This window comes from Thamnophis elegans, chromosome 1 (genome assembly GCF_009769535.1).
Source record: "Thamnophis elegans isolate rThaEle1 chromosome 1, rThaEle1.pri, whole genome shotgun sequence".
In the NCBI taxonomy this organism is placed as follows: domain Eukaryota; kingdom Metazoa; phylum Chordata; class Lepidosauria; order Squamata; family Colubridae; genus Thamnophis; species Thamnophis elegans.
This window is the reverse complement of record NC_045541.1, coordinates 104086630-104099530: the sequence shown is the minus strand read 5'-3', so window position 1 is coordinate 104099530 and position 12901 is coordinate 104086630. Positions and strand designations below refer to the sequence as shown.

At 37.7% G+C, this 12901-nt stretch overlaps 1 protein-coding gene across 1 annotated transcript in view; it reads left to right on the top strand.

Annotated features, from left to right (window-relative positions):
- Positions 1-5079: 5079 nt before the first annotated feature.
- The window catches only part of LRRC4C (leucine rich repeat containing 4C), an 84196-nt gene continuing 76374 nt past the window's right edge, over positions 5080-12901 (top strand). The window contains exon 1 of the mRNA XM_032229789.1: positions 5080-5135. The gene's annotated coding sequence lies outside the window, so the exon portion shown is untranslated. The remainder of the gene's footprint in view (positions 5136-12901) is intronic.

The following is a 12901-nucleotide window of genomic DNA, read 5'->3' as shown; positions in this document are numbered from 1 at the left end:
TGCCCTAGCTCATATCAATCTAATGATTGGAATGCAGGCAAATGCAAGTAGATATTGTTTGTTTGTTTGTTTGTTTGTTTGTTTGTAGTTTATTTATAGGCCGCCCTTTTCCCTGAGGGGACTCAGGGCGGCTTACAATCAAAAAAGGAAGGGGAGTGTAGGACAATACAAAAAAAGAAATGTGCACAAAGTAAATTAGACAATAAAACTCAACATTCACTCAGCATTCGGGAGGGGCGAAATAAGATTATCCCCAGGCCTGACGGGTTAGCCAGTTCTTGAGGGCTGTACGGAAGGCCTGGACAGTGGTGAGGGTACGAATCTCCACGGGGAGATTGTTCCATAGTGTCGGAGCCGCAACAGAGAAGGCTCTCCTCCGAGTAGTCGCCAGTCGGCATTGACTGGCGGATGGAATACGGAGGAGGCCAACTCTATGCGATCTGATGGGACGCAGGGAGGTAATTGGCAGAAGGCGGTCTCTGAAATAGCCAGATCCACTACCATGGAGCGCTTTATAGGTGGTGAGTAAGACCTTGAAGTGCACCCGGGGACCAACAGGTAGCCAGTGCAGCTCACGGAGGATCGGTGTTATGTGGGTGAACCGTGGTGCGCCCACGATCACTCGCGCGGCCGCATTCTGGACTAGCTGAAGTCTTCGGATGCTCTTCAAGGGCAGCCCCATGTAGAGCACATTACAGTATTCCAGCCTAGAGATCACAAGGGCTCGAGTGACTGTTGTGAGGGCCTCCCGATTCAGGTAGGGCCGCAACTGGCGCACCAGGCGAACCTGGGCAAATGCCCAGGTAACACTTTAGTGGGAAGGTGAACTCTGCAATGTCATGCTGGGCACATGATCACAGAAACAGCTTTGGATTGTACTGGCTCAATGGCCCTTGAAACAGAGAATAGCACTACCCTCTATAGTTGGAAATGACTAACAGGAGTCTCTATGGATTTTACTCTGGTAGCCATTGCCAACTATAGAGAGTAGTGCTATTCTCTGCTTTTTAAAAAAAAAAATCCATATATGCTTATAGAGCAGTGGTGGATTCTGGATCCCATTGCAACCGGTATTCTGCAATGGGGCTTGGCATCCACCATGTGCACCTGCGCAGCACATGCATACTTACCACCCACGATACTCCAGCTGCTTGGCAGGTGCCATATACTCTGTGTGCATGCGCGAAAGCTCCGAACGGCTCAAATACAGGTAAGGAAGGTGGGCAGGCCCTCCAGAGCACCATACCAGAACGGTACGTGGTACTCCCAGCAGGCACCGGTACACCCGTACCGGGGTGTACCAGTCATATCCCACCACTAGAGGGTGATCGAGGGATAATTGTGGATATAGCAAGAAATTGAAATGATCTGGGACTGTTCAAATCCCCTCAAGGGCTAAGCTGTAATGGATTTATTAGCCTAACACAGTACAATATTCACCAAGTCTCTGAAAAGAACCTAACATTCCATGTTAAAAGGTGAAAAGTGACTAATCACACCCAGTGAACAACTATTTTCCATAAGTTATAAGCATCCATCAAATTATTCATGAATTCATGAATCATTATGAATGAGGAAAAATGTTTAGATATTAACAGATTATTTCGTGGAAATATATCAACTGGGACAAATAGCTGAATCCTCTGTATAAATACTTGGATAACTTCACTCAGACTATTGAAGCAGAATGATATAGAAAGATGTTCAGGCATATGGAGAAATACTTTTGATCTTCAGTACCTGGGAATTGACTGTAGTTTTGATGGGCAATTTTTCATAATTTGTTTTACTTCTTACAGACTCCGTCTTCTTGTCGGTTGCTTCTCTGTTACAGAGTATATTGAGGGTTATTTGGTAGCAGTTTATAACAGAAAAAGATCTAACCTTTGCTTTCTTGATCCTCCCTGAAGCACTTCTTTTTCACTTTGCGCAAAAAGCAAATTAATGTATAATGCTACTGAAACACTGAAGTTTTTACTGCTGCTATTTATTTTAATAAGAACAATGTGTTTCATCTTTTGTTGTTGTTGTTGTTGTCCCTAACCTACTTGAATGGACTAGCTGCATTTTGATGATGAATTACCTGCAGTCTGTGACTCTAAACACATTTACCAGGAAATAAATCCCACAGAGATTGTATAAACTGCTCCTTAGGACAAACCATAGATTCATTTTCTGAGGTGAAGAAAAATTGATCCAGTTTTTGAATCAGAGTTTCTTTTATTTTCTTTTTTTTTTGGAACATTCTACATTTTTTTCTTGGAAGGGAGAAATTTTTTTTAATGTATAATTTTATTGGAACTAACCAAATGTTGTTGTAGCAGTTTGATCTAGTAGTTAAGGCACCAGGCTAAAAAAAAAAACAAACAAGGAGGCCATGAATTGAAAGTCCTGCCTTAGCCATGAAAGCCAGCTAGGTGACTTTGGGCCAGTCACTCTCTCTCAGTCCAACTCACCTCATATGGTGATTTTTGTGAGGGAAATAGGAGGAAGGTTTGTTGGATATGTTTGCCACCATGGGTTATTCATAAAAATAGTAAAGGCAAACAAACAAATAAGTAAACAAACAAAACGTACAAAACTTTTCTGGAGCTGACTACTAGCAGGGTCCAGCAATAGCAGAATCCAACTTGCTGACTACTAGCAGGGTCCAGCAATAGCAGAATCCAACTTGCTTAGGGCTTTAATAGATAGTGGAAGAACTCCACTATCCTATATACCCAGGGATGGGTCCTGGCTGCCGCTACTGCTGGTTCACTTAGAAATGCCCCCTCCCCCATGTGTGCGCTGTGCACGCATGCACAGTGAGACAAAAATTGCTCAGTGCATTTGCAGAAGGCAAAAACAAGATGGCGGCACACACAACGCCGCCGAGAGAACTGGTTTGGGGGCATGGCAGGCCTGGGTTGCTGCCAGTTCCAGTGACCCAGGCCGCCAAGCTACTACCGGTTGGCCAAACCAGTCCAAACTGGTTGGAACCCACCTCTGCATATACCACTCCCGTAGGCTTACTTGAAAAGTCCAAAGTTATCTAAGAACAAAACTGAGGCAAATCACTTCCGATAAGATGTCAAGAAAATATCTGGACACATCCACAAAGTCACTACAAGCTGAGTTGAATTGAAATGAACTTTAAGCTTTAGTTTTACTGTGGGAAAATTGTTGTGATAAAGAAATTAAATACATTCATTTTTACATTATGGAGCACTCTGTTAACTTCATTGATGCCCAAAGTGATTTGTACTATAGCAGAAGTAATGCATCATGTATAAAACCCTTCATGGTATAGGAAATAGTTACTTATGGAACAATGTATTTTAATTGTTTTGTCCACCGAATACAGAGAATGGTGTATGTATAATTCTTCAGTGATTCTAGAACTCCTTCAAGCCTGGCTCTTTCTTCATTTGGGAACAATTAGTTAGTGTGTTTGTGAAGCCCCTGTTGTGTGTGTTTTTTAATTGTTATGGTTGTTCTTTTTAATGTACATGGTTGTGTTTTTAACCATTTTAATTGTATAATCCAATATTACAGTATATAAGATAAACAGACCATTTTAGAATGGGTGATCATAAATATTTTATAAATATTATAATAATTATAATTATAATAGCACCTTGGGTGCAGACTCAAAACAACTGGATCACCTCTTGAACACCATCTACATTAACAAATTCACTATTAGTCAATTTTAAAAGGCAGCATTGCTTGCAACAGTTTACATCCTGTGACAATACCTTTAACACAATCAGACATCGACATCTGCCTATCACAGGTCCGTAGAAAGGAGTTGATAGGTGGATAAAAATGCTGATTCAGTCTGAACATCTGAGTGGATGTGCAATAAACCATAATAATGAATAATGAAAAATTATTGATACAAGTGGAGGAGAGAGAATACCCATATACATATCATTTTATATAAAATACATACATTATTAAATAATATTTTTTTTACTTTTCATTCATAGATTAACTGAATTCATTTCTTGTTGGACAAAGAAGGATGTTTTTTAAAAAAGGAAACTAATTCTTTGACTTAAAGACTTTATATTTTCATAAGTGATTTTCATCAGTGATTTTTAATTAAAACCTATGCCATAAAGGGCATGTTCAGAATTTAAACCCATTGGTTGACTGTGATAGTGGTGGAAGGGCTGACATGAACATGATAATGACTGATGAAAACTGAATTGTACTTTGAGTACATAGACACACTTAAATTGATTTGACTTTGTTAATAATTTTAAATTTGCTACTTATGAATTTAGTCCAAATTATTTCAACAATTTAGTGTAGGATTTCTTTTGAATTTGCCTGCTTTGCAGTTTAATGGAAACTGCCCTTCTGGAAACTATACACAAACTATTCAACTTTTTCCATCTTTTGAAATGTAACTTAGGTATAAAAATGTGTACAAACGTGTATTTGCTAGGAAACTGGAATTCTATAACAACCCTGTCCTGTATCTATTCTTAACAGCATCAAACCACCAGATTTTAGGCTTTTCTCAACCATAAAGAACACTGATATTGAGCAAAGATTTTTTTCTGGTTATCTGAGAGAAGCTTTTTTGATGTTTTAATGCACATGATTTCAGTGTGATTTCTAATGCAAGAATGGATAATAAGAATGACTGATAAGCTATGTATATATGTATACAACTACTTTTCAATGTAATTTTTGGATCCATGTAGTTGTGATTTTCATAGAGAAAAAGAGAGATACCTAGTAGAATCCTCCTATTAACTTTGTATCTTAAATTTACTGAAGTTTAATATAATGCTATTTTTGTTTAATACAAGTCAGTTTTGCTTTTATGACTTTCAATATTCTGTTAATCACTTCCTCCTTCATTGATGAAATACAAACATAATTCAGCCTTTACAAATTCTTATACCAGCACTGAATATTATTTTGTGAATGATATTGAATTCAATATTCTCTTCCTGTTTTAAACAGGTTAAGACTATGAAGAAAGACTGGCACTTTGACACAAGTGGGTTGGCTTCAATCTTGCTATCCCCCCAAAAGAAGTCTTGTGTGTGTGGGACTCAAGCAAGTAGAATTACTTCTAGAGTACCTTCCTAACAGGCCAGGAATTAAGAAGGGTAGAAGATGGACTAAGTATTCTGGTAGGTTGTTTACTTACTCTAGTAATTTCTACAAAACCTCTTGTTTAATTGCTGTACATAATATAATGTCCCAAATTTATCATAACTGCGTGGTTATGAAGTTGTATAGACATATATAAACCATTTACTCATATTCTAAAGAGAGAGAGAGAGAGAGAAAATGACCTGAAGGCATAAAACCTGACCTCTCTAATTTAGTGGGGCTTTGGCATTATGGTCAAAATGTTCTAAAACTCTCTCACCCTCTCCCTCCCTCCCTCTCCCTCCCCCTCTCCCTCCCTCTCTCTCTCTCTCTCTCACACACACACACACACACACACAAAGTTCAGTGTAGTTTTGTAGCTAAATTGTTTATTTGGAACCCTGTTTTGACATATTTTGAAATTCAACAAGCATTTGAAGTAAGTATTATATGTTGCTTCATAGGAAGCCAATCCTTGGTGATGTGACTGTTCAGCATATAAGGCTGACAGGAGTAACAAAACAAGGATCATCAAAGCTTAGAATTGACATCCTGTGGATTTGACACAAAGCTCTGAGATGGACTCTGAAATGATGTTGTTAAGAAATGAGAAATAGAAAACCTCTGCAATTGATGTGACTTTTTCCTCTTGAATCATCTACTCTGGTGGCAGTGATTTCAGCATCTGCATCTTTATGTATTTCGGTGTGATCTCTGGTTTTGAATTCTTCCTGGAAAGCAGACAAGAAAACCATGCCAACAGCAAACGTGTGTGTGCATCTGTGTGTGTGTGCGCATGCACATGTGCATTTGTACTTGTGTATGCATGCACATTAGATGGCTTTTATCTGAAGCAGATGCTAGCATGGAATGCACATTAACTGGGAACAGAAATCTGTAAAGAATACTGGCAGATTTGGTTGATGATGTCTTAGAGATCTAGCATTTTAGGTTGTAACATTTTCATGTTCCTTTATCTCATCCTCAGATTAGTGTTATTGACAATATATCCACCTATATTTGTTTGTTTATATTTCATATTTCTTAACTGTCCATCTCAGAGGGTTATAAATATTAGTCATAGAGTGCTAAAGTGGGGTATACGAAAAGGTCCTAAGGTTGATCTCCAGCACCTCCATGAGAAATTGAGCGGGGGGGGGGGGGGAATTGCATGTTGAAAAATTACTGATAATGGTAATTTACTGATAATTCTGGACTAGATGGACTAAAGGTCATCATCTAAACTTTACGTAGTGTTCAGTTTTCCTTGTTCTTTGGTCCTCCTTCATTAGAAAAATCTCATTATCTTGTACAAACTTTAATAGTGGAAAAAGTGAGCATATTCTATTTGTTTGCATCATTAATGTATTTATGCAAGAACAAACATTTTTGAGGGTACACAAGAACAAAATCCAATTAAAAGATGGAAGAAGGAGATGACTGAGCAAGGAATAACATTAAAGGAGGATATGGCTGAAGGATCTGACTTCCTTTATACTACTTGGAGGACCCTGAATAGATTAAGAGTTGTGCCTAAATGTAAAACCAATGTGCTCAAGTGGATGCTCTTAGCAGATAGCAACTTGCTATGTGAATGTGGAGTTCACAGGGCCCAGCCCATCTGCTGGTATATTTACTACTACCAGAAACATGTACTAGTAATTACTTATTTTTGGCCAATGACAAAGTCAAGAAAGATGCTTCATTCTGGCACTTTAAAGATTGATTTAGAGAAGGAGGAGGAAGAAAAAGAATTCATCTGTTTACATCAGTAATGTGTCTACTACTATACTACTAACCCTTTTGAGGAAAAACAGGCTTCCATATCTACTTTGTCATATATTTGGGAGGAAGCAATTTTTACTACTACTTATTTGGTTTTTGTCAATTAATAACTTCATAATACAAAACAATTCAGCCCCAAGGATTATACTTCTAGAAAAAGACAGTCTCCTTTTCTGAGCTTCCCTTTAATTTTTTGGAAAGCCAGCTAAATGTGTATTATCAGCAGTCTGGCTTATGAATAATTATACACTCCAAGCAATGCAAAAGGGTAAATTAACTCAGATTCCAAATCAGTACATTTATTAAAGGATTCAGCAAAGAGGCTACAAATGTTTAGCGGCTTTTTAAATTTGAAAAAAAGAAACCCATTGATTCTGCAAACTAAAACTGAACTAATATTTATTATGAGTTATAACTTTTAAGATCTTTGCAAGGCAAAAACCTGAGTTTTACTGCTTTTTAGAGAAAACACGTTAGACAGTTCATTAGTTACTAATGAGTTGGAAATAGCTTAGAAAAATAAAATTTGAAATGACCAATCAAATAACTTAGATAAACTGATCTAGTATATTTCCAGTGATTGCTACAGTACTTATTTAATATAACACTAGTGACATTAGCTTAGGATATGGATTCATGTATATATTCCATACATACATATGTTTCTTTAGAAAAAAGGATTTAGCAAGTGGCTAAAGGAGGTCTAGGTTATTTATGTTTATGAATTATATAGATATCAAGCTGATCCGTTTTGAATACTACACTTTTCAATGATAATACTCTTACAAGAGCAAAGAAAAAAGGCTCCAGATTTTAAATTACTATCCTTCATAATATTCATAAATCACATAGAACTCTTCCCTGCCCCCATGCCAGCTTTCAAATCTGGCTGTTGTTATGCCTAAAAGTCAACAACAACTTAATGGAATCATTCATTCATTCATTCATTCATTCATTCATTCATTCATTCATTCATTCAGTCAGTCAGTCAGTCAATCAATCAATCAATCAATCAATCAATCACATGACCATCTTCCTGTAAGCCTACACAATCTTTGCTCAGACTAGGCAACCCGAGGCTTTCTATATATTTCTGAATTATAACTAAGAAACATGGCCCAAAGGAATAATTATTGGAAACGGTCATTCAACAATATATGGTACACTACAACCTTCCTACTACTCTATGTTGCTTCTACGAATAGTTAACCAAATCTGCTTTCAACCCCTAGAGTTGAAAATGGAAGGTCAGTAAATGTCCATAGGGGGGAAAAAACATAGATTTGCCTTGTGTCAAGATTAATGGCTTGACTGATGTTCTGCTGATTTTTGAATTACTCCCAGGCCTATATGAAGTTATCTCAGTGGATTTTGGATTCCTACTCAACAGCATTGATTTATGGTGGAAAAGTCCACAAATGTTTAAATGTTTCTTTTTGATTGAAAATATGGTGTGTTTTTTTCAAAAAAACAAACAAAACAACAACTACTGAACAACATAGGTTTTTTTACCCCTTTCATCAACCTTAAGTTACAACATGCTTGGTTATTATCAAAAGAATAAAGATTTCTTGAGAAAAGCAGGTATGTCTTCTGTGCCATCAAAGTTTAATTTCAATACCTTTTACTAGAGCTGAAACCCAGGAAGCGCCGGCATAAAACAAAGATGTCTCCCTTGCTCTTTCCTTATAATTATAGCCCTCATCACTTCTTGATGGGAGATCACAGCAGAATATATGACCCAAGTCTTTCCTATTCTTGGAGATTATGCAGCATATTATTTTCTTCAAAAAGAGAAAAGAAAGTTCCCTCACAATCTGCACTTTGGAATTTACTTCATTGCTCAGATTCAGAGAACTAAATTCAAGAAGAAGCACATATCCTCCATATCCACTCTTATTAATAGTTATTAATAGTTATTAATAGTTATTAATAGTTATTAATAGTTATTAATAGTTATTAATAGTTATTAATAGTTATTAATAGTTATTAATAGTTATTAATAGTTATTAACAGTTATTAACAGTTATTAACAGTTATTAACAGTTATTAACAGTTATTAACAGTTATTAACAGTCATTAATAGTTATATAAGCTCTCAATACTAGATTATTCCATGGCTATTTCAGTCTATTCAATGGGTGAACCTAATAAAAAATGTAAAGTTTCAGTAGGGAATTCCCCATGGATATCTCATTCTAGCAGTAGGTGAACATTTCACATATTAATCAATGGATGGAGACATGTTTGCATCTGCTAATACATGTCTTTTAGTAAAATTCCATTATTATTATTTTATCATATGGTAATATTGCACTATCCAGGAAACGACAGTGTTAACATATAATAGTTGCTTGGCTACTAATGATTGCCAGTCCATTCAGTTTACGATAACATGCTATCCAGAGCGCAGCACAAGGGGCGAGCAAGTTCCACACTCAGAAAGTTTCATTGGCATTCTGCAGTATCATTTTGGGCTTTTCCAATGTCACCTTACATGCAGGTGTCACCTTTGGGTAGATCTGGCACTTGTTGAATTCATACTGTCACTTGAAGTTCCATTTTTCCCACCAGGTATCTATTTATCTACTTGCATGTAACATTCCTTCAAACTGCTAGGTCGGCAGAAGTTGAGGCAAGTGATCCTCATAGTTAATTAATTAATCAATTAATCAGTGGAACAACTTGCCTCCAGAAGTTGTGACTGCTCCAACACTACAAGTTTTAAAAGAAGAGATTGGACAACCCTAAGCAGGGGGTTGGGCTAGAAGACCTCCAAGGTCCCTTCCAACTCTATTATTTTAAGATGGGAGCTCACTCTGTCATACAATGCCTGAACTCAAACCACCAATGTACAGACCTTTTCTAGCATCATTAAGCCACTAAGCCATCATGAACTCCATTATATAAAACTATGGTTTTTATCACAATTAGTGTTTTCTCCTTACTTTTTTTTGGTGGTGCATTTATTATTGTTGCTTTTGTCAAACAATATTGGCCTATAAATGCCATCGTGAGATTAGGTCCCATTTTAATAAGAAAATAATGTGACAGTTGTTATAGGCCCGTGATGGTGAACCTATGGCACGTGTGCCACAGGTGGCACACAGAGCCATTTGTTGCGAGGCTTTGCCCCGTCAGCTCCAACATGCATGCACACACTGGCCAGCTGACTTTGGCCTTCTTTTTTGGCCGTTTTTCGCCCTCCAGAGGAAGGGTGAAGAACGGAAGGAAGGAAGCCTCCGGAGGGTGAAAAACACCCAATGGGCAAATTGGAAATGCCATAGGTTTGCCATCACAGAGATAGGCCATGTCATTTGCAGATGCCACAGAGATTCCAGAAATGCTATTTTGTCATTACAGATTGTATTAACAGAATCTTAGAAGCAATTCTAAAATATTTCTTCTGCTGTTTAAAGGGGGAGGGGGAGGGAAAGTGGGAGGCTGGTCTGACATTCCCCCCCCCACACACACATGTTTAAATCTTCCAGGGCTAAGCAACAGTTTCTTCTTTCCCACTGCTGTCACAAGACAGACCTAAGTTTCTTTTACCATCCTTTTTAACAACAAGAGCTCTGAGCAATTGCAGATTGTATCTCCTAAGCCACAGAATGATAGTAAATGATTTGCATTTTCTTAGTGTTATATCAAGATCCATAAGCCGAAGCTAACAGGGAGAATTTGTACCAAACCATGACGGTTGTAGTAAGGAGCAAAATGTGTGAGAGAGGTCAGAATTAATTTATACATGAAACTTTGGATAGTTTGTCAGTGAAGAAATGTCACAAATTGTCTTGAAAGAAAGAGCGGGAAAAATGGCCCCATCCTTGTATAGATAAATTATTTATGTGTAGTATGTCTATGAAATATATCCTCCGTAAAATATCCTCTTCAGATTTTTTCTCCATTTTTTTAACAGTGCTTGGTAATTGCATGCAGCAGTTACTCTTGCTGTGGCAGTAAAATTTCTCCAGCATCTATACATTTCTGAACTAATTTTACTGAAAGTTTGGAGCAGTAAAATAGTAATTTCATTGATTTCTCATTTTATTTTGCTGTTAAATATTACTTACATATCTACTTCAATTCTCACCAGCCTTGTTTGCATGAAAAGATCAATTCTATATTCCTCCATCACCATACATGCAAATCACTGAGTGATGTTCAGTTCAGCTTCTGTATTATTAGAATACTAGGGATGAAAATATTTTATATAGGTCATCAGTGCAGGAATCTAAATTAAATTAAAAGATGAAAGATGGCCGAATAGTCTCTGCTTGAAGATACCCTGTATAAAAGGGAGCCCACCACTCCCTGGGTAATTGATTCCAATGTTCCTAATGTTTCTCATTTAATCAGAATCTCCTTCCTGTAATTTACATCCATTAATCCATGTCCTCCACTCTGAGATGATTATGACCTTCTTTGTGGCATCTTTTATTTATTTGATGAATGCTATCATATCATCCCATGGTCTTTTCTTCTCAAGGCCAAGTGTGCCCAAATCCTTCCATCTGTCTTCCTAGAATTTAATTTGTAATCGCCTGCCTATCTCCTCTGTTCTTATTTGAACCTATTCCAGTTTCTCTAAAACCTTGCTAAAGTGGTCACATACTCACTCAAGTCTGACCAAAGAATGGTGAAGTGGAACAATCAGTTCCTATTATTTAGAAACCAATCTCCAAAAGTAGAAATTATTTCCAGACAATCATGTCCTGTTCTTTCACCACAATACCTCTTTTGGTTTCTATATATGGCAGCAGTGTAATATTACTCTGTCCATCTTTCCCAGTGGCTTATAATGAACTAGTGTGATTCCTGCTTTCTTCCATTTTTCATTGCTTTTAATATCGAAATAAAAGTAAAAGATCAAAGTCTGTAAGTGAAGCTGAATTCCTGGTAACTTCAAGGACACAGTCATGTAGCTTTCCGGGCAACAATTTGGAAGTGATTGCCATTGCATCCCTTTAAGATACTTCTTTTTCACATTCCCAGTCTAGCCTACAGCTTTCCTAATGCCTAAGGATCTCCCATCATGACCTAACCCTGCTAGTATTTATGGCCTGACATTTAGTATCTTGATTTCAAGAAAATGCATTTTCTCCATGAGACAGCCAACCCCTTGAGAAAAGCATCTGGATGAATAATCTGCACACATGTGTAACTTTTCATATGTTTAGAATTGTTATGTCAGATTGGACAGAAAATGCATGCCTTTTAAATGCAGTCTGGGTTGTGCAACTGCCTATATACATTTATATGCAGGGGGGAAGCTCTCTAAATCAATTACAGTTCAACATTTCTTTTCTAATTAGCTGGTTCATTGTGACTAACACTTATCACTGGCCTTCATAAGTAAATTAACGGCACTTCCACCTGACCTTACAGAAGGTAGGATTTTTTCCACATTTCTCAATATGAGCCCATGTTTTATAGTCTCATGAGAGTGGGCCTGAGTAGAGGACAAGATTGCATTTTTTTTCGGCCCTGCCTTCACAATGCCTTTCCTTCACCCCTATCTAATGAGGCAAGGCAATTGCTGTACTCTATTAATAGCCATGTTTCACACTGCTGTAAAAGCTTGGTATCTCCCTGCTTAAAGGTTGCTGGGAAAAATCCTGGGGGAGAGAAGAAGGATGGAAACAGAGAAGCCAGCATTGTGCAGGTCTTGACTGCTTTCCTCACACTTCCTTCTGTGTTTTTGCCAGATGGTATCACCCTAGCCTTGCCCACCTATGTGGCAAAAGCCGTTCCTCTCATTTCACTCTGGATTTATCTTTACCACAAGAATCCTTTCCCCATCCCTCACAGGACAGTCCCTTTTGATGAAAAGGCAGAATGAAAATAAAGCTCTTTCTCCCCTTACACCTTGAGCATGATGCAGGATCTGCTGGTGAGTCAGTGATGCGGCATAATCTCCCCCCCCCACTCTCCCTCATTCCCTCTCCCCAATGCCTATTACTCAGGAACTGCATGACGACTTGGAAGCAATAACAAAGCACAAGATATTCCAAGATAA